The sequence below is a fragment of the Parasteatoda tepidariorum genome, chromosome 5 (assembly GCF_982258835.1).
Source record: "Parasteatoda tepidariorum strain Cologne lab strain chromosome 5, Ptep-v5.0, whole genome shotgun sequence".
NCBI classification, from domain to species: domain Eukaryota; kingdom Metazoa; phylum Arthropoda; class Arachnida; order Araneae; family Theridiidae; genus Parasteatoda; species Parasteatoda tepidariorum.
The window spans coordinates 95,958,042-95,979,603 of NC_141759.1; the positions used below are offsets into that span (position 1 = coordinate 95,958,042).

The 21,562-nt window shown below is 28.3% G+C and overlaps 1 protein-coding gene and 1 long non-coding RNA gene across 3 annotated transcripts in view; one reads left to right on the forward strand and one right to left on the reverse strand.

The window, feature by feature from the left end:
• Positions 1-21,562, forward strand: part of barr (non-SMC condensin I complex subunit H) — a 101,525-nt gene that overhangs the window by 31,656 nt on the left and 48,307 nt on the right. The window lies entirely within an intron of this gene.
• Positions 6,837-12,208, reverse strand: LOC147809888 (uncharacterized). Of its 2 annotated transcripts, none has more exons than XR_015433851.1 (2): positions 11,169-12,208; positions 6,837-7,258 (listed from the first exon to the last, which is right to left on the reverse strand). It is a non-coding gene; the product is annotated as an uncharacterized LOC147809888 (long non-coding RNA). The 2 variants fall into 2 exon arrangements; XR_015433852.1 differs by lacking the exon at positions 11,169-12,208 and adding an exon at positions 9,728-10,270.

Consider the following 21,562-nt stretch of genomic DNA (forward strand, 5'->3'; position numbering starts at 1 on the left):
CTATCCTTTCTCCCCTCATTGCAATCAATTCTCTTATACAACCATTTCTGTATGCAACCAACTCACGATAGTATCGTAAATGCTCACAAAATTTTAAATCAAGAATTTTTTTTGGCAACAAAGAAGAATAGGTATTAAAATCAGTTAAGTTTGGTTCTAGTTCAGCCTTTGCCATTCTTTTGATGAGAATATACTGTAACAAAAGCTTTGCTACAGGCAATTCTCTCACTGAGTACCCTATACAGTCATTAGCATTAGCCCCAAACTCTAGCAGCATTTTTATAGAATTTAAAGATATACAAGGGTTCATGAGAGCTACTTTGAGAATACTAATATTTTCATTATCAATTGCATTGACATCTGCGCCATTTGATAATAGAAGATAAAGTGAGCGCTCTTGAAAATCTTCTTTCATCGTTTCCAGTAAAATATGTAAAGGAGTACGATTATGGAAATCACGATTATTAACTTGTCCTCCATATTCAAGTAGAACTTTTAACATAGCATATTGAAGATGGCTGTTTCTACCAGCTGCTGTGTGTAAAGGAGTTGTGTTAAAATGCACATTATCAACTCGGGCACCCTGTTTTAAGAGTTCAATCACATTTTCCACGCTATGGCCATGGCATATAGCGAAATGCAAAGGAGTGTCTCCTGCGAGATTATTTTTGTTTAACATGGATGGGTCTTCCTCTAAAAGCTTTCTAATTTCGATAGGGTTGCAGTTCTCGTTGGCTACAGCAATCATAAGTTTAGTGTTTGAAAGAAATTTATTTACAAAAAAAAGTTGATACCGGCTCATAATTAATATCTTACAAGTACATTTATTATTTTTTTTATATAATTCCAGTAAATTGAATGCAGTAGTTATGATAATCCCCCCAGTGTATAGAAATCTTAAAACAAATCACTCTTATTCAACTTGTGATAATTAAAATAAACAGCAGAATTACAAACCGGAACCAAAACAATTATATAAGGCTTGAATGTTAGAAGCTTTAAACTGCCTGTTTTTGTATCACCAAAAAATGTTGAAACTAGTTAATTTTTTAAAATTTTTTGACTGGGGGATCTATTTTCAATTTTTAAAGCATTTAAATAATGCAGATAAACATGTTTTACCAATTTTTTTCCTTGATAAAATCGTCCCGCAGTGAACTGATCGTTAAGGCACGGTTCCCAGCAGATCACAGAAGTCAAGCATCACTGACTGCGGTCAGTGTGCGGGTGGGTGACCACTTGGATCAGTCTGCATAGGGACCGAGGGTGTGCGGTATTGGTCCTCGTTAAACTGTGCTACCGTAAAGTGCTCAACTTCACGTGCAGATCGTCGGGCTACTGAAGCGGGGGTGCCATCCCCTCCGCAGAGGATTAAAATTGTGATGGCGTGTCCAATTTTACATTCTGATTGCAGACCAATTTTACATTCTGATAAAGTTGCGTTTTCTCTCTTAAAATTGTTCGCGCGCGTGTCGTCGGGCTACCGAAGTGGGGGTGCCATCCCCTCCGCAGAGGATCAAAATTGTGATGGCATGTCTTCGGATCATCCTCCGGGATGCTTCCCAGACCGTCGCCAATAGCCCATTGTGCAGCTCTACCCAAGTAGCACAGGGATGTTGTAACAGCTTTAGTTTACATCGACCGACATTGTCAATATTGGCGTAAATCGAAATTGTGTGTACGATATTGTACGATTCCCGTCGATTTCACATTAAAAATATGTTTGTAAAACTTATCATTTAAAACTTTATTGTGTCCTTAAATCAAAATTAATCATTTAAAAGACAAAAAATTACGTCAAATTGTTATAATTCCAAAAAATAAGTTTGAAATATAAATTTAGAGACATCCGAACAACCCCGGACAATATTTGATATCAATATTGCAATCGTGTTTTTGTCACCGCACTGTCTTGGCTGACCGCCCTCTTATAACCCTAAACTTTGGCGATCAGCTGAAATGGGTGATTGCCAAACGAAATCTGTCGCCAACTGCTTGGATGCCCGCTTTTTGAACGTGATTGAAAATGGCGAAAATGTTTGAGCTGGACGTACTCGGAATGATTAAGCAATGAAACGAATTCGCTAGGTAAGTCATATTTTTAATTGTAAATTTACTATATTATCTCCAATGTTCTTTCGAATGCTAAGAGCTGCACCATTTGCTCAATTAATTCAAAATGCCTTGGATATTTTTACTTGCTACCCATATATTCCAACTACCTCACTACTGAAACCAGTTATTTTGCATCTATAGTTTCCTGTCATATCATAAACAAAATTATTTTTCAAAGCCATTTTCTAGATTTGATTGAGCTGGATTTTATATTTTGTCATCATGAAAATTTTATTTACAGGTAATTCTTATTAATTAAAGATTTATAATATAAGTGTATGTTTTAAAAGCATTATATTTTAAAAAATCATGAGATTTTGTTAATATTAAGAGATCATACTAAATTTCCTGAAAATGCAAAGATTTAGAATTTAAATTACATAGTTTGTTTTCCTTTATGTGTAAAATTTATGTATTTTTGAAAATCATAAACCAAAAGAAAAAATTTTCATTTATCAAAGTTTTTCCATGTTTCCAGAAATCTTTAGTTAGATTGTCTAAAATTAGCAACGCAGTTTAGTAATGAAATTTTTTAAATTTAAATGATGAGTTGATTTACGTTTATTTCAGAGACATAATACAAAGAGATTTTTTTTCTAGAAAATATATTAATTAAATTTTATTTTGATAGGAAGCTTTTGTATTGAATTTTCTTCATAACAGGGGAGAGTTCTTAAATCATATTCAAAATAGTTTTGTTTCAATTTTATTATAAACTTATGTTAAAAAGAAATTCTAAATATGAATCTGTAAAGAAACAGAAAAATTCTTATTTTGAATTTTAGATAATATTTATCATTTTCGTTCACAATTACTGCTCTTATTATTCTTTTAGATTGTCTAAACTATTACATAAATTATGAGCATGCATACTATAATCAAGAAATTTTATTCTATATGTATCACATTTATGTGCAAAACAATTTGTACACATAATTTAATTTTTATTTCAAATGCATATAAAATTATTATATTTCTTTAGAATATAACTCATATTAACAAATTAATAACAATTTAAATTAACTTATTTAGATTTTAATTTGAAATTAAATTTTTCATTTACTACAAACTATTTATATTTTTTTCTATCTATAATTTTTATTTTCTCAAAATTCCAAGATTTTTTACAGTTAATGTTTAAGTCAAAAACTACTATGTAAACCAAACCTTGCTTATTTCTTCTGTACTTCTGTCCCCTTTACTCTTTTTACTAAGGGATTCCATGGTGACATATTTAACTGTTTTCTTAAATGTTTAACCTTATTGAGATATTGATGTTGTCGCAGATGAATGTATTAGCAAAGATGGCATTCATTAAAACTGACAGGGCAATATTCAGTCTGTGAAGAATGCATGACTAAGTTGCTAAAAAGAAAGTGTATGTATACACGACTTTATGTTTACTTACATATATGTTAACTAAATTCATGAAAACATTGTACTCTTGTCTTGACATTTAAGCCTGATCACCACAACTCAGCCCATTCAAACAAGAGAGAGTAGTCAAAGAACTGCATCAGACTTAGCACTTTGATGCTGTAAGGAAAAATATTCAGTAGAAAGTGTTTTTTTCCCTGATATTCTTCTTTGTACTACTTTACACAATGGAGAAAAATGTTTAGAGGCAATAGAATGTTATGAGTTAATTTAAGTACTAATTCTCACAACGGTTGTGGTTCTGCCCCTGAGGGACAGAGGGAAGATCGCTAAGAACATTGCCCCTGAATTATAAATACTCTTTCACTTTAAATATATTGGTATATACAAAGTAACATTATACAAAACTAAGTTGAGAGATTACTGTAATAAAAATTTGTCTATTGCACAGAGATTCATCTAATTTTATTCTTTTTTTAGCTTAAATGACAGACAGATTAAGAGGAGCCAATACGAGTATTTCAGTTAGTATCAGTAGTTAGTACTATTGCTACCAGTATAATGTTTTTTATTTTGATTATTCAACTAATTGTATATTAACTGTGGCATTTTAAGTGTTTTAGGTTTTTTTCTTCAACTATATTGTTGTAGTATTCTGTTTGCAAATTAAAATTTTAATAAAATAATAAAAGTCAAAATAAATATCTTTTAATGTTTATCAGTATTTGTCTTTAATCAAATGTAGGTTAAGAAAAAGTCAATGTTTTGCTGGTTATTATCTTCCTCTATTATTAAACAATAAATTTATTAATATATTTTTTATATTAATTATTTTAAAAATTATTTATTCTATTTGCTTTATCAATTTTAGAAATTTATTATTTTAGCATTCAATCTCTAAAAATGGTGAAAGATTTTAAAAGTATTTAAATCTTACCTCTTAATAAATGAATTATCATGCATAAGTATTCAACATGGTTGATTTTTACTTATAAAACTTTCAAAGTAATGTAAGGTCTCTTTTTTCTCCCTAAATGACATATGGGCTAAACAGGGTTGGCAGGTTTTTGACATGTGACAGTTTTTGACAGTTTAAACCATGGTTTAAACCGTCACGTCAAAAACCTCACTGTCAAAAATGTCGAAAATGTCAAAAACCTATATTCATATGTGAAATTTAATTAATACAAAAAATTTATATATTTTTTATAAAGGATAGTGTTTCTAAATATGTTCTAGAAAAAATAAATTTAAAATTTTGAAGAAACACTTACATTTTGAATACTCACATCTTTTGTAATATTATGTATTCATTTTCATGTGTTATTGAAAATCTGCAGTGATATTATTAAGAAATTTATTTATAACCAAATTTAGTGTATAGTATAGATTATACTAAAAATTAGACATTTTTAAAGATAAACATTAGCAGTTTTGTACATTAGACATCTTTTAAAGAAAAATCTTTTTAATATTCTTTTAAATCTTCTTAATAATCTTTTTAACATAAGACAATACAAATTTAAGTGCTTTCTGTTAAATACACAGAGTAGTTAGTGTCGATTTACAGTATATTCAGCCTATTCATTTACTATGCTGAAAATTTAGTTTATCCAAATACTTGTGAATTTCATTTTGCTGAATACTATATACATAGTTTTGTTGAATATCTAAATATTCAGCTGTTGAATAATTACTTCTTGCTTTCAAGATATGCATTATTTGTATTCTTAATACAAGTGGGGGAAAAAATTAAGAGGTAAAAATTGTTTTAAAATGATAAGTGTAATAATTATAAATAAATATAATAAACAATATGAATTATATTTATCATTATTCACAAATATAACTACTTTTAAATTCAAATTAACATACTGGATAATAAAGATATTCGGTATAACATTAAATTTTTTTTTCATACACTTGTATCAAGTTTGTATTTATACAACATAACTTGTAAGTTCCTTATAAATATTAGTTATATGTTCCTTATATGTCAAAAATGCATAGTAATGAACTTTTAATTTTCTTAAGTATCAAAAAAAAAAATTTTTTTTTTCAAAATATAAATATTTAAAAAAATTTTGTGCAAAATTTTTCAGCACATGCATTTGAATATAAATTTCTGAGATTTTAAATCTGTTATTTTACCTTAATTTTAATTAAAAAATATTTTAAAACCTGCTGATTACCTATAGTATAATTAAATTTCAATATAATGCATGGCAACTGTTGGTAGTTTTGAAGTTTATATATTTTTTTGGCAAACTTTAGTTTTTGACATTTTTGACGGTTTAAACCAGTATTATACCCTTGTCATGTCAAAAACCACTTTTTGACGTCAAAAACCCAACCCTGGGGCTAAAGAAGAAAACAGAAAAAAAAGCAATGAAAAGTTTATAAACTTTTATTATTAAACCATATTTTTGTTAATATTGGTTTGATGCTGTGGTTATTTTTTAAAGATTTGTATTTTCCCCTTTAAGGTTAACATAGTTCTTGTATCAGAAAGTTAGTTGTTTATGTTATTTTTTAAAAAATTTCTTATTTCAGCCATCAGTCTGTTACTGTCTGATCGGAAAAACCAGAATTAAGTTTGCAAGTTGTGTGGTATAAGAGGCAGTCTAAAAGAAATATGAGGTTTGTTTTTTAATATTTGATTCTATTTAAATTTTACTTGCTGATTTAGTAGTATTAGCATAATTCATAACACAAATATTTATCATGTTTTCAAATAAACTACAGTTACATAGTTTGGGCATAGTTATCCAGTAGCACAGTTTATTACTAGCAGTTTAGATGTAGAAACCATTATTTATTTCTCTTGAAACCATTATTTATTTATTTCTTAAGTTATACTTTAACAATACAAAGTTGAAAAGAAGCCCCTTTTTTTCTCTTTTGAATAAAAGGTTAAATTAATAGTATGTTACACCCTAAACTTAAAGTTACCAATAAGAAGTTATCAACTTTCCTTGATTTAGCAAGTTGAAGCAAGCCAGTCATTGGCAATTTTTTTATTTTTTTTATTCTAAAATTAGAACTGAAAAATCAAGTATTTCTTTCCTTATCAATGAGCAAGAAAAGTATTTTTAGAATATAATTTTGCAAAAAAGAAATTAATTGCTTTTGTATTTTTCAGCTATTTTATTGCTTCAACTCTTTATTTATTCTGTTTTTTAAATTAAAAATCAACTGAGGATGCAGATTACAACAGTTTTGGCTATACCAATCATTTCAATTAATGTTATTATAATGCTTTTTTAAATTTGCTGTTGTGTTTTTGTCAGAGTGTTGTGTTTTGTAAAGTTTTGAAAAATTCTTGGAATTAATCATGGACTTGGTAATTTAAAATGTAGATTTTATTATATTGCTAGTTTTTGAAATTTGGATTACATGTGCTAAAGTTTTTATGCTTACATACTTCATTATTTGTTTGATGATGCAAGAATAACATTACTACTATAAATGATATTTTTAAATTAATATTAAAATTTTGAATAATATTAAGGGTTCATGAATCAATAATCGAAAAGAACAAGTTCTGTTGTATCACAATTTGTGCTTCATGTTTTGTTTATCCAGTTGCAATGCTTTTAGTTTTCTTCCAGGTTGTTATGATCATCAGTTATTGTGATGCATCCTTAAATGTAGAGAGAAGGCTCCTTCATCGACTGAATTTTCAACCATGCTGGCCTGAGAATTATTACGATTTCCAGGTCAGTGCTTGTTGAAATTCCAGTTTTGATCCGTCGTGTCCAGTTTTCTGTCAAATCAACATTAAGAAGGAAGTTATGATATTGAATAAGTATAAATTTTAATTTGTTTTAAAGATATATTTAATCTTGGTTTGTTTACGGAGTTAATATATTACGTTGTACTATATTTTATATTAACCTTATCTATTATTAATATTTATAGTTTTATATAAAGAAAATTCTATTAAAAATATATGTATATATAATTTATATGTATTTTAATATCTTACATAATTATTAATATGGTATCTCATCAAATTTTGTTTCATTATTGCCGCATCATTATTTTTTACACATTTTTTGTGGTTAAAAGTCCAAATTATTTTTTGTTGTAGTGAGTAAAACAATTAATTGCAAGAAATATGAAGAATTTCAATGTACTTTTACTATGTCTTATTGCCTTTATTAAATTTTACATACATTAAAGTTTTAGATTTTGTGTTTACGTTTTTTATTATTTGTAAGATTCTACTTATTAAACATTTCTGTAAATGACATTTTTAAATCTAATATTATAGTTCAGAATAATATGGAGAGACTAGTATAGAATTTGAATAGTTGAGAAGAAGCACAAGTAAGTAGCAATTGTATCACAAATTGTAATTTGTGCGTCTTCGTGTTTTGCATATCTAGATTTGTTGCAAGTTGAGACTTTCTTTTCATCAACTAATCAGGTGTATCCTTTAAAAGCTCCTTCAGCATGTCTTTGTCTTAAATGGGAGTGATGAAATTGCTTGTTATGACCATAATTTGTCGGAATAGAAATACCTACTGGAATACATGCTGTCAAAGACTTGTGTTGATGCTGAGTAAGTATAAGTGTCACATTTCTTGCCTAAATAATTGTTAGTGTGACAATTTCACTTGCTAGTCATTTATTGTTGCTGCCTCTCTGCATAAATCTAAAATTGGTATGCACCTCCGACATATTTTATATTTGTAGATATTTTAATCTCTTACATTATAATTAATTAGGTATCTTTTTCATTGCATTATATCTATGTGGGGTAAAGCAATTTTTTGTGCTTCTAATTATTATATTGGATATAGTTACTTATAATAGTATGAAAATATGCATATTTGAATTAGTTACTTGTGTATATTGAATATTATTTGAAAGGAAATATGAATGACTAATAAGTTATACTTTAATAATACACGGTTGGGAAGAAATCAGTTTTTTTTTTCCTCTTTTGAAGGTTAAATTAGTATATTACACCCTAAATTTAAAGTTACCATTAATAAGTTACCAATTTTCTTTGTATAAATATCTTCAAATGGTATAAAAAATTGTTTTACATTTTATTATATTGCTACTTTTTAAAATTTAGATTACATGTGTTAAAGTTTTCTGTTTACATACTTCATTACTTGTTTAATGATGCTATGATTACATTACTACTATAAATAATACTTTTAAATTAATATTAAGAGCTCATTAATTTTAATAATTGAAAAAGCACAAGTTGTGTTTCATGTTTTGTATATGCAGTTGCAATGCTAATAGTTTTGTTCCAGGTTGTTATGATCATCAGTTAATGTGATGCATCCTTAAATGTAGAAAAAAAGGCTCTTTCATCCACTGAATTTTTAACTACTCTGACCTGAGAATTATCAGAATTGCCAGGTCAGTGCTTGTTGAAATTCCAGTTTTGATTCTTCAAAAATTCTGGGTACTCCAAATCAACATTATGAAGGAAGTGGAAATATTGATTTAGTATACATTTAAATTAGTTTTAAAGATATATTTAATAATGCATGGGTTATTTACAGAATTTATATATTATATAGTAGTATATTTTATATTGACTCTATATTAATTTGATTGAGTTAAGAAAATTGATTCAGGGTTATCTTTATAAATATAATGCTTTTAAATTTATTTTTTTTTACAGATTATTACAATTTTCAGGAATCTTTTCATGAGTGGAATTTTAGAACTTAAGTGACTTTTTTGTAAGCTGTACTGTGATCGTTTTCTTCTAATTAGAAGAATCTGTTTGCTTCACTATTTATAAAAATTTATGCTAGGCTGTAATTAAAGTGTAGAAAATTTAACAATTACTATGATTTTTCATGAACATTATCAATTAGCTCAATATCAATATTATCAGTATCAATATTTTAATATGAAATGCAAATGCATACTAACAATGTACCACAAATTATTTTATAAATAATATATATATGTGTGTGTGTGTGTATCTCTTTCCATAATGATTGAACGAAAGTTCTAAAATATTTATTAAAAAAATTTATCAGGGCCATGAAATTCAGCTAATTATGGAGCAAAAAACCAGGGTTGGGAATTTTTAACTTAATTTTTTCAGTGGTAAAATATTTTAGGCAATTAATTAAAGTTGTTTTATTAGACTATTTAAAAAGTATTTCATAAAAACGTTTTCTACCATTAATATTTTAATAAAAAGTAAGAAATTTCCCTTTTTCCTATACATTATGTTAACAAGTCTACTTACAAATATAAATGTATTGGAAGCATATGTATAGGAGTGAGTTATGCTGGCTCTTTGCTCCTCAGTTCTATACATAAAAATGCTGTTCTTCAGAATTATATAATGTCCTTTTTCCAGGGTAGGTATATAGTTCAATTACTTATAAATTAAAGATATCTTGTTTTATTTTTCTCTTGACATAATGAAAGTTTTAATATTAAAGAACATGGAAATTCTTATGAAACTTTTAGGCATAACACAATATACTTATAAATAATGCAGTATTGGATAAATGCATTTATTACTTTAAAAAACTTTAAAAAAAAATTAAAAAAATATCGAATCCCTGAAAGAACCGATTCAGGTTTTTTCAAGGAATGGGTTTTTCCAATTTCGTCTGATTTTGTCTTCATTTCTTTAAATTTTTGTAGTTTAGTCTTGCTGCATAAATAAATACCATAAATTTTATTCCTAACCAAGCCATTAATAATAATTATTTAAACATTTCATTATCTATGTCATTAGTCACAAGTAACAATACTATTTTAAATGAGAGTAAAAAAGTCCAATTACCTTTGTAGGATTTACCTATTCTGTTTTAAAATAGAATTATTAAAAAAAACTGCTAAATGTTTTAACAAAGAATTAAATTATTTATTTTAATTCAAATAAAGTTTTTTACTTGGTTGTTGTTAATTTACGTCGCACTAGAGCTGCACAATGGGCTATTGGCGACGGTCGGGAAACATCCCGGAGGATGATCCGAAGACATGCCATCACAATTTTGATCCTCTGCGGAAGGGATGGCACCCCGCTTCGGTAGCCCGACGACCTGCGCGCGAAGTCGAGCACTTTACGGTAGCACAGTTTAGCGAGGACCAATACCGCACACCCTCGGTTCCTACGCAGACTGATCCAAGTGGTCACCCACCCGCACACTGACCGTAGCCAGTGATGCTTGACTTCGGTGATCTGCTGGGAACCGTGTCTTAACGTCCACTGCGGGACGGTAAAAATTTTAATAATATTACAAAATAGCATACAATGCCTTTTATGTAGAGTTTCATTAGAATGAATTTATTTGTAAATATTAGTTAGAATATTAGACTTAGAATATTTTCACATCCTACGAAAAATATAAATATTAAGGAATAAAAGTTCAAATTATATTATCAATGTTTGAATTTCCTTATGGGTGTAATATTCTAATTTAAAAAAAATTGTTCATTTAAAATTAAATTTTACATTACAACCGAAATTTATTGTAACAAAAAGTTTAGGACCAGATATCAAATTCGTAGAAGTATGCTCCGAAATGCTATTGAAATATGGGAAATGTTGCAACAAGTTTTTACGGATTCGTTATCGAACTAATGAATGAACAACCGGTATAATAATTAACGTTATAATGATACACTCAAGAGCCAAAACATTATGACCACCTCTTAATAACGAGTTGGCTCACCTTTAGCCCGTAACACAGTTGCAACCCGCCTTGGCATGGATGCCACAAGTCCTTGGTAGATGGCCGGAGACAGATTGTACCAGATGTTTAAGCAACGGTCACACAAATCCGAGATATTGCGACTCAGTGGTCTTTGAACTCTGAGCTGCCGTTTCATGACATGTCAAATGTGTTCTATCGGATTGAGATCCGGTGAGATAAGTGGCCAGGACATTAACTGGAATTCAGCGTCATGTTCCTGGAACCAGTCCAACACAATTTGAGCCTTGTGACACGGAGCGCTGACCTGTAGGAAAATTCCATTTCTAGCTGGAAAAACAGAGGCCATGTAAGGGTGCAACTGGTCCGCAATGATGTTCAGATACCCTGTAGCATTCATGGTCTGCTCTGCCACAACCACGGGCCCCAGTGACGCCCAAGAGAACGTCCCCCAAAGCATGATACCGTCACCACTGCCTGTGTATGACCTACAGTACATTGAGGGAGCAACTGTTCGCCTGGAAGACAGCGTATCCTGACACTGCCACGGTGGGATGAATGATAAACCGTGATTCATCTGACCAGGCAACTCTCTGCCACTGATTCATGGACCAGTCGCGATGTTCCCGGGCCCAGCGCAGGCGTAGTTGGCGATGACTCTTGGTTAGCAAAGGCACACGAGTGGGACGTTTGCTGCGTAGCCCCATATCCAACAGTGCCCGCTGAACAGTGTGCTCTGATACTACTCTACTTGACCCTGCATTGTATTGGGCTGTCAGCTGAGCCACTGTCTGGCTCCGGTTTTGCTTCACCAAGCGAAACAATCCCCGACGACCTCTTTCTTTGATAGCGTGTGAAAGTCCAACACCATGTCGTCTACTGCTGGCTTCACCGTCATTCATCCACTTTGCATAAGCACTAACAACTGTAGATCGCGAACAACCCACGAGTCATGCAGTTTCGGAAATACTTGTTCCGAGCCTTCGAGCCCTTACAATCTGCTCTCTATCAAAGTCGCTTAGATCCGCAGCCTTTCCTATCACACAGAAGTAAGTGAAAGAATGATTCTTCAAACTCTCCAGCAACAGTTAATACCGCTTCCACCTGATCACGTACCTTCCACGTCATCCAGGAGAGTTCGTTGCAAAATGTAGGGGTGGTCATAATGTTTTGGCTCTTGAGTGTATAAAAAATAAACTTCTCCAGAAATCTTGATAATTTTAAATAATTTTTTTATTATTTTATGTATTTCTTTAATAAATTATATATTAATGTCTTGTCTACAACCAATCATTTCTTGTTTACATAGCCTCTAAGATGATTTAAGGAGAAATTTAAGACAAAACAATAATAAAAGGATGGATACGAACAAAATTGATAAATTGGTTGCATATAAAACTATCCTCATTTGTCCTGATATTTAGTTTTCAGTCATCTCTTCAGAAGATCTTTGTTGATAGAAAATATCAATTCAAAGATTTTGTAAAAATCGATTTGAAGAATCAAAAGATTTAGAATTTTGATCTAACATCTTTTTATTCGCATAATAGTGCTAGTAAAAATAGCAAAATCTAATAAATCAAACTTGAGGACCGCACGCTGTGTATATACAAAGTTAATTTAAGCTCTGTGATTTTAACCAGTTTATAACATCTCAAATTTACAATCCGCTATTAATATTTAATAGGATAAATGTATCCTAAATTTAAACATTATACTATAACTTAATAGTAAAGTAGAAAATTTCTTAATTAAAATTTTTTTTTCTTTCTCCCTTTAAGTAGCACTAAAACTTAATTAACTTTATTTCAGATTCATTACGCATAAAAAAGTAATATTCATGCCGTGTAAAATGCATATACAAATCTTACTTAACACTAGATTGCCTAAGGAAGTCATTTTGACCGCTTTTTCATTTTCAAAAATTGTACGAATAATAATGCATAAATTTTTTTCCCAAGTGAAGTAATTTTTATTCCCTTAATATTTATTATTAGCTTGTTATATAACTGTAGATAATATAAAAAATTATAAAAATTACATAAATTAATTTTTTTACACATTAGCCATTCTTTCAGAATGCAATCATTTTGACTGCTTTTGGGCAATATAGGTATATAGGTAAAAATACTGTAGGTAAAAGGGCAGTATGGGTGAAAATTACATAAATTAATTTTTTTACGCATTAGTTACTCCTTCAGAATGCATAGTAATACTTTTTCAGAGTGCAATATAGGTAATACTAAGTTTCAGTCTTTCTAGTATTAATTAAAAATGTAGTAAAATTTTTGTGATATAACTTTACAAAAAGGTTTTCATGTCTCCTTTTCAGCCGTGTTACTGAAGACCGTAAACTCTTAAATTACCGGTAGAGGAATATTTAGAGTATGTATTTTTTATTGTTCTTTGTACTGCGCTGAAAATTTAAGGAGTTACTCGTTTTTTTTTTTTTTTTTTTTTTTTTTTAAATCCTGAAATGTGCCTCAAGAACGATTGCAAAATTCACTTTTTATTTATAGCATGTGAGCAGAATACCTTTTCTTCGTATGGACTGAAAAAAGCAAACAATGAATTAATCAGTGCTTAACCACATTGTGGAATATGCACAAGACAGAAAGACATAACAATTAAAAAAAAAGCGAAAATTTTTTAAATATTTTTATATAGTATTTAATTTAGCCTTAACGCTTGACTTTACATAATTATAATGAGCGAAACACATTTTCAGTTGTTCGTTATGATTAAACAGGGTCATGTTATGCACGAAAAAGATTTGCTAGATTTTTAAGAAACATATTATTTTACATAAAATGGTTTGATTAAAAAATATAACTAAATGTATTAATTTATATAAATTTATTTTAGAAGTTAAAACCCAATTTTTAAGCTGAAATAGTTTATCTACGCAAATATCTAATTTCAGAAAGAAATTTTCCATCCTTATAAGTTTTTTTTTTTAATATCTAAATTTAATTTGTTAAAATCAATTATATATTGTTTATCTAATCTCTTCTGCCTTGATCTTATTTTCTTAAAAAAAATAGTTTTATTTTTAAAATTCAGTGATTTTTTTACGGAAAAAAAAAAGGCAGTTATTGTTTAGAGAATATAACTATGATGAAGTTAAATTTATTCCTGTTCTGTTTTCTGCTCTAAATGAACTCTTAATTATCAAATCGTATACTGTTTATTAACTTTACTAAATGAATATAACAACAGTTATTAATTAGTTATTTGTAGAAAAAAATTATAACGAAATCATGTAAATATTAAAGAAGTTATCAAATACCTGAGTAAAATTTATATAAAATTTTTAAAAGCTTGTTTTATACATCTGAGAATGCATCCAAAGATTTTTTTATCGCTAAATAGTGTCAATTTGAATAAAAAAAATTTCAAAATTTCAGGAAATTGACTTGCATAACGAATAAAAGAAATTGAATAAATTTGCAATACATCGTAGTAAACTTGACATTTAGTGATAATCGATATACTTATATTTATTTCATTTAATGCCCAGACCAATCATATAAAAAATCATTATTATTGATAAAGGTTCAATTCTAAAAAAAGGACACATAAGTCATCTCTGCTAGAGTTAGCTAACTAGAAAAAAAATTCAAGTAAAGAAGAGTTAATCACTATATAGAATATATCATACAGTTATATTCAATATGAGTTTTACAATATTTCATTCATGTCAACAGGGTGCTCTACAAATGGGGATCTGAAATTTGCAAGTAAAACAAACACCATATTCTTAGAAGAATAAATAACTGGTGTTCATTTAGCATATGATACGAACATGCATGAGTAGTGCCTCTTAATGTAGTTTCTAGAGAGTTACGGGTGCGTGTGGAACACTTGAATAAAATGCTAGTTATTGAATTAACTGCTAAACGTTAGTCCTGAGATATAGTTGCAGATACATAAATTATAGTTTTGAAACAAATATTTATCACTCTAAACACAAACCAGCAGGAAAACTTCATGAAAAAAAACATTCTCACGTGCTTATGTAAAAACTGAGATATGCTTTTATCCTGACATTATATGTAATTAAATTAAATAAGTGGCAATGAATGATTTAAAAAAACAAACGTAACACATTATTAAAAAAAGAAGGAAAAAAAAACCAAAGCATTTACGCATGATATTGATTACTTTTTTTTTCAAACCTCTTCTTAACGTACTTTATGAATATTCAACTAATCATCTAAATAATAATTTTCTAAGAAAAATTACGATCGCAACAGAATTACATAATTGGGTATAAAATATTATACAGCTAAATTTCCGAAAGCAAATATAGAAGGAAAAAAAAATCTATACGCAGAAATCAATACAAGTATATGTACCTTTGTACTATGTTAGCACTTTGTTGTAAAATACCTTGATAAGTATGAATACTATTTAATTCGTTAGAATCCGGAAGAAAGAAAAAGAGAGTACATATAGTATATTTATTTGATTTGAATTAACTCGCATGAGTCTGAAAAAAAAAATACGCTTGCAAAACTTTCTTGCAACGATTTTTAAAAATAATTATTAGACGATTTCACCACTAATTTAAAAAACATATCATCAAAGAAAGCTCTTATTTTATTAAGCATTCAGTTAATTCCTTCTCCTCAGTTAAGTTCATTGACAGTTAGATTTTTATTGGATGTCATTGATACGTGACACCGATATGGTTGACACTGAGATATGATCACACACAAAAGTATCAAATTTAAATTAAATAACTGCCATTTTTGAAGAAGATAATTCAGTTGTTCTCTAATCCGGGCAGTTAATATATATTTTACGAATCCTTATAAGTAATGGAATAAAAAACGTGTGTAGGGATCAAATTAATATTTAGGAGAGAAAGAACGCACACGCTGCTGAACTTTGATCAAAAGCATGATATAACGAGGTTAATAAGAGATGAAGGATTAAAATCATCTGAAATTATTTTTATCGAGAACAAATTTTTTAGGCGTTTGTGATAGAAAGCATATTTCAAAAAAATCAACAGGTATTTTTTGTCTCTTCCTGACTCAAAGAACATTTGGTTAGAAATTTTTTTTTCTCCAGATATATCAGATATTTCAATATACATATATCAGATATTTCAAAATACATATATCAGATATTTCAATATAACATATATCAGATATTTCAATATGACATACTAGAATAAGTTATTAGTAAAATAATAAAATCATAGGAACCCGAGTACTTAAGTTTTTTAATTTTAACACTGTAAAAAAAGTTCATGTTTATTTTATCATTTGGATATTTTCGCCATTACAAATATAATACTATTTGCTCGAATTTTATTCAGATGTTGACAAAAGACAACCTGATGAACCGTCAAATTTTCTAACAGTAATGTAGAAGAATCATTTTTCACTTAAAAAAAAATAATAATAATGGTAAGAAGGGAAGCAGAAAATAAATCAGTTTATTGAATCAAATTATACAGGCAAGTTCATCATAATTCCAAATTCTGGACGTATCAGTTTTATAATAAAGCATTTACTCTGGTTTTTGGAGTGGTTAATAATGGTATAAATATTTTTCTTCCTTGCTTGAATAAAAATTTGAGAAAACAATCATATTTTGCATTATACGTGAAGGGAAACCACGAAAATATCTTTCAGATGGCTTGATTCCATTTAGAAGTTCAGTAATCGCAATGAATTTTTTTTTATAATGAATCATTTTTCAGCATCTTTGAGAGACTTCTTTGTGACTATAACGAGATGTTATTCAAATTTTTGTAGTTTTTAACCGAAAATCAAAGTAACTCGCTATTTTAGTATCGGAATAAAACCATATTTACGTTATAAAAATAATTATGTTTATAAAAATAATTGAGTTATAAATAAATTAAAGTTAAGTTAAAATAATTAAGTTAATTAATTATTTTAATTAATTAATTATAAATTAAGTTAAAATAATTAAGTTAATAAATAATTAAGTTGTAAAAATAATTAATTATAATCAAGATTAAATTGAAATTAAAATTATCAAATTTCGCGTTACACGCTATGAAAAACAGACAAAAATGTTTTTCAGATCGCTGTTATTGGTATATAAAATAAAATAATTTGCAATTTAAGTATCGGAGAAAAAATTATAGATAAACATTTTTTCATTGTTATTATCCTTAATAGATAGGGTACCATCTTTCTGAACAGAACGAAAAGCTCTTCTTATTAACTCAACCCAGAAATCAAAGTGTGAGTTTTTTTATTTTGTGAATGTAATGAAACACCCTTATTATGCTTAATTCAATTCAGAGATCAAAGTAATTAACAATTTAAGTATCAGAATACAATCATATTCATGAAAGTTATAAGAATAATTTATTTTAATGAAGATTAAATTAAAGTAATCAAATTTGTGTTACATGCGAAGGAAAACCACGAAAAAGTCTTTTAAATTGCTTAATAGTAATAGGTTTCCAGCTTAATGTTGATTATCGCAATAAAATTATTTTTTAATAATCAATAATTTTTTTTAAATCATCTTTGATAAATAGTAAATGCTGTGAAATGCTCTAAATTTTTTTTGTACTTTTTTGAATTTTTGTAGGCCACCCAGATATCAAAGTTACTTGTAATTTAAATACAGGAATGAAATTATATTTTGAAAGACTTCTTGAATGAAAATAATTAGAATTTAGATTACGCACAAATGAAAACCATGAAAAAGTTTTAATAACTAACTAACTGAACGCTAACAGGCAATTATGAGACTCTATCTCAGCAATTATTAACATTTTCCAATTTATTGTTCTTCATGAAATTAAATGCTTTGGGCAGCTTAGATTGCTTATAAAACTGTTCTATTTTATTTTAATTATTTTATTTATTTTTTAGTTACTTTTATATTTTTTATATATTTTTAATAAGCACTTAAATTGTTTTTTTAATATTTATTTCAAGTATTTGAATTTCAGAACAATATAAAAATCAATTTTTTAAAATACATTAATTTTTTCATTTAAAATTTACAAATTATAAATCTTTAAAAAAAATTTGTTCAGATTTTTCTGGCACAGAGACAGAATGTTATTATTTATCATAACAATTTATGAAAATCAAATAAAAAAAATAGAGACCGGTGATGTGTCCAATGTTTCGTTCACCCTGACATCTGTTTGGTACAGTGATTGATCTTTCCATCTTTATGTCTTTGTTTGAGTATACGCAAGCAAAGGAGAGGATACAAGCATCTATATTCATTGTCTACGAAGTACTTCGATTGGTTTAAATAAATTATCAAACTGAGCATGCGCGTTATTAAAATTCTGCCAAGCAAAAATGCTAAAAGCGCCATTCTAGTAAACCTGACAAAACGATTAAGCGATAACGATGAAAACGATGATGTAATCGACCAATCAAATGCCTCTATTTATTAAAAAAGCGGTCAGCCAAGCAACAGCCTTTTGTCACGACATCGATTTTTTCTCTAAATACTGAAATCTACGATCTATACCACTCGGAACCGTAACCATAACCCGTTAAAATGCTGTTTATCATTTACCGCTACACCTGCGATCTATTTATCTTTTGTCTACTTATATTTAAATCTAAATTCGTCTCATAAGATTTATACCTTAGCTCATAATGTAAATGGAATGAAAATTATTTCGATTTAGCGAGCCCGAAAACTCAAACCAGCTGAAGATGAAGGGGAATTAATGCACCTTGTTGAAGTGAACGAATTCTCTGATCTTGGCAGGTATGTGCTGTTTTTAATATATATAATTAAATTATATATTGCAAGAATTACATTGATTTCCACCTTTTTCTTGTCCAGGCTGCTTAACTATTTAATTATATCACGTTATTCAATTCTCATATTCACAAACAGTGGCGTAATTTTATAGTATGTTTGGAGATGTTAAGCCTTCTGACATGCTTATGTTTATATTTTTCACACCTGCCAAATTGTACGTTTGATGAAAAATATTTTTTAATACTTGAACTAATTAAAAATTTAAGAGCTAAGTGAGTTAACAAATGGATCATATTTGCATATTTTTTAATTATTAATTTGTCATGGTAGATTGAAATGTTTTTTTTCTTCGAAATTTTAAATTGAAGATTTAGTATGTCTACTAGATTGTTTTAATATGTATACTGAAGATTTAATAAGATATCTAATGTTGCTGCTAGTAAGAAGTTTTTTTCTCAACCGTACAAGTTTGCAGTATATATATATGTGTGTGTGAGTTTATGTGTTTAATTATTATTTAATATTATGCTTACTGTATCTAATTAATATATAATGTTTAAATTACAAAAAAAAAGAATTGAATCATGAAAATTTTATGTCTACATCTTACTTACCGAACCGAGTAGCTCATTAATCAAGAAATTCATAATTTCAGAAGGGGTTTTAACTTACATAAACTGAAGTTTGTTAACTATTAAATTATATCACATTAATCAATTCTGATATTCCCAAAGATCTTGTTTACTTTTATTAGTTCTGTGCACTATAACAATTTGTCTGCTTTTCTCGGACTAAAGAAATGTCTGAAAGATGACGAACTTGTTCAACGTTCCTCCCATTTGCTCGTGCCAAAGAATAGATATCTCTCCTGATACTATTCTTTGGGTACATATATGTATTTATTAGGGTACATATAGGGTATCAGCACACCTAGAAAGTAATGGATTTCTATATGGAACAAAATTTGTCATGATCTTTACTATTATTTTTTTAAAAATTGCGGATTTAGGTTACTGAAAAATCTTAACTTTAAAAATAGAATCCCCCTAATTTCATAGCGTTCTGAATATCTGAATTTGTAACAAAATATCCAATCTTAATCGTATTTTATTAAAATATAAAATGTTTCAATTGTGTTCTTTAAAATAATTAAGGAAAGAACATCCTTTCTAGAGCGAATAATCTTTTAAACTTCAGTGATTTCAGAATCTCATTAATTATTTTATTTGTTTAATTTTTTTATTTATTTTAATCAATTTAAAATTCTTGTTTAGGCTTTTTATGTTACACTTACTTTTAAGAAGAAAAAAAGCAGCCTTAAAAAGCTATATAAAAGTTATTTACTTTTGTATTTTTATTCAGCTATTTAAATGCTTTAACTCTTTCTTTACTCAATTTAAGTTTAATATCAATAAATGAGAAGATTTAGAGCCCCGTAGCAGATTTGCAGAGACACAGCAACATTTTCGCTGAACATTACAAAGTTCTTGCAGAAAGATTTTTCTTTTGGAAAAAAAAAAAAAACCTTTATTTATTTTTTGACAGAAATTTACCAGTTATATTTGAATCATGCATTTGAATAATAACTTTTTGGCGTGTTCAATATACGCCAATAGTTGCATGTAATGTTATAATAAAAATTATACGCTCAATTTTAAAAAAAGTTATACATAGTTTTTTGTTTTAAACACAGTGCTTTTGTTATTTTAAATTAGTAACATAACTGTTTATTTTTGTGAAAAGTATCTTGCAGAAAGATATTAGTGCTAGAGAGTTTTGTCGCAAATAGCTCGAAAAAATTCTGTTTCAAGGATTCAGAGTATAACAGCTTTGGTTATACCTATCATTTCAATTAATGTTATTATAATGCTTTTTTGAATTTATTGTAGTGTTTTTGTCGGATAAAATAGTAACTTTGGTAAATCATGACAACTTCTTGGAATTATTGATGGAAAGTCAGGGATTTGAAAATCTAAAATGTCGCAGATACCATATACATATCAAAATGAAAAGCAATCCATAGCTGAATATGTCCCAACTTTGCAACATATTTTAACTTATGTGATTCTTAGTCAAATATGACTGCACAGTCAATAAAACACTTATCACATGATAAGTGTTTTAATGGTATGGGTATTTCTCTGCACACTATTTATACATAGAATTCTTGATAATTGGATTCGTTAACATACAATCTGATATTGCAATGTTTAATATATTTATGCACAGGCCATTGCTTTGGAAGCTTCTCATATACAAAGTAAAGAACTAATGCAAGAACTCTTTTAGAGAATAAAGTGACTGAAATAAGAAATAATATATTATAAAAATGAAAAATGTAGATAATTCCTTTCTTCAGCAATCCTATGCCCGTTTTACTTGTGTGGTCTTAATTGATGATAAAATATGAGGTACATTTTGTAATGGTTATTAAAACATTATATATATATATATATGGTATATCTTTTTTTTCTTTCAGATATGTTATTTTGAAACCATCTGTAAAGGCTATTTATGTTCTTTTACTTCAACACCATCTTGGAATTGGCGATGAGGAAACAGTGTTTTGAAAGCCTCTCAGCTGTTACAAACACCATCTTAGGTAATTTTATAGACTTAGAATTTTAAAATTTGTAATAAGACTTTACTTTTTCGTGAGTCATTATCTTGCACTAAAATGG